This window comes from Chrysochloris asiatica, unplaced genomic scaffold (assembly GCF_000296735.1).
Source record: "Chrysochloris asiatica unplaced genomic scaffold, ChrAsi1.0 scaffold00309, whole genome shotgun sequence".
Classification (NCBI taxonomy): domain Eukaryota; kingdom Metazoa; phylum Chordata; class Mammalia; order Afrosoricida; family Chrysochloridae; genus Chrysochloris; species Chrysochloris asiatica.
This window is the reverse complement of record NW_006408827.1, coordinates 2,007,106-2,009,006: the sequence shown is the minus strand read 5'-3', so window position 1 is coordinate 2,009,006 and position 1,901 is coordinate 2,007,106.

Here is a 1,901-nt window from a genome sequence, read left to right as displayed (position 1 = left end):
ATGTTTCAAGTCCTCTTCACTTTCAGCAAGCAAGGTTGTATCATCTGCATATCGCAGGTTGTTAATGAGTCTTCCTCCAATCCTGATGCCAAGTTTTTCTTCATAGAACCCAGCTTCTCGTATAATTTGCTCAACATACAGGTTGAATAAGTATGGTGAAAGAACACAACCTTGTCGCACACCTTTCTGTAGTATGGAAGAATTACATTGATGTAGAATTTTTCAAATAAAATTACATAATCAATAAATAGCCTACTGGTTGTTGGTGGTTATGTGCCGTGGAATCAGTTCAGACTCATAGTGAGACTGTACAGGGTTGCTTTATGGGAGCAGAAAGCCTCATCTTTCTCCAGGGTAACAGTTGGTAGTTTTGAACTGCTGACCTTGATGTTTGCAGCCCGATTCATAACCATTATGCTACCGGAGCACCTTAAATATTCTACTATTACCTTTTTGATCCTGGCTTGAAACATGTTGATATGAATGCCTCAGTACTTAAGTGAAAATGGAGCTTGTTTAAAACATTATTGTTGCTTTTTGGTGCCATAAAGCTGATTTTTACTCATAGCGAATCTGTGTAGGGTTTCTGAGAAACGCTGTTGAGCCTGAATCGCTCACTTTGTGGTTCTAATCAACCTTGCAGTCCAGCGTATTAGCCTGCAGCACCACACCCAGACTCCATTTAAAACATAGAACTAAAGTATTAATAAAATGAGGATTTGTATGGCGATCTGTTGATTTAAAATGGAAAAACCTGAAACAATTGAAACATCCTGATAAGTGTAAACACCCTGACATCAATAGACTACAAAATAAGTATAACCAGGGTGTTATTAGGAAAAAAAATACAAGCAGCTTCAAATGCATAATATTAAATTTGACAGCAATGTCCCTCTATCTAAAATCCTGTTTAATTTCTGCAAGTAAATTCTACCATAAAGAACCCCTGTGGATCAAGATTTCAACTTCAAGTCTTTATTTGACAGTGTATCATAGAGAAACAATAATATGGTATGTGATTTGGGAATGCTACAATTCCTAAGTAAGAATCTGACTATCATGAAGAATAATTTATCTAGTCATAATTTGAAATGGTCAAAAATCGGTTGTATGAAAAATACTATATTTATCTTTGCACATTTCTCTATTGACTTGGCACAAATGAGGTGGAAGTGCAGAAAATAAAATAGTAGATAAGTTTTATTACTCTTTTGTGGATACCATTAACATACTTTGAGGGGGTGAATCATGAGAAAGCAGCAGAGATGCAGAATTAAATTTATAAATAATTTCAGAAGCAGGCTTATAAGAACTTTTAGCAGAAGGAAACAAAGAATAGCAAAGGACAAAATTCAGTACCTGACACGTAAAAACCATTTTAAACATGATTTTATCATTATGGAAAAAAACAGAGTTTACTTATCTAGTTGTCTAGACCAAACTGTAAACTAAGCTAGTATATTCATAGCTGAAATAGGAAATCATTTTGTTTCTCCAACATATTCTACAAGGTACACATACACCTTTACATTCAGTCAATTAGGATTATCGTTTGCTAAATGTCAGTGTTTGTGATTTTAGGCTGTTTTACCTCAGCCCAAAGATTTAGTCTTTAATTCTATTATTTTACATATGCTGTTATTTATAAGATAGAAAGTGGAAATAATGAAAAATAAAACTATAAGAAAAAATAATGTAGACGTATTTAAAAATATTTTCCACCATCTGTCAGTTTTTCATACTGTAGTAACTTCTATATTACTGTAATGCTGGTATTTAAACTATACCACCAATATTTACCAGGAGCTCTGGTAGCATAGTGGTTACGAATCGGGCTGCGAACCTTAAGGTCAGCGGTTTGAAACTACCAGCTGCTCCGCGGGAGAAAGATGAGGCTTTCT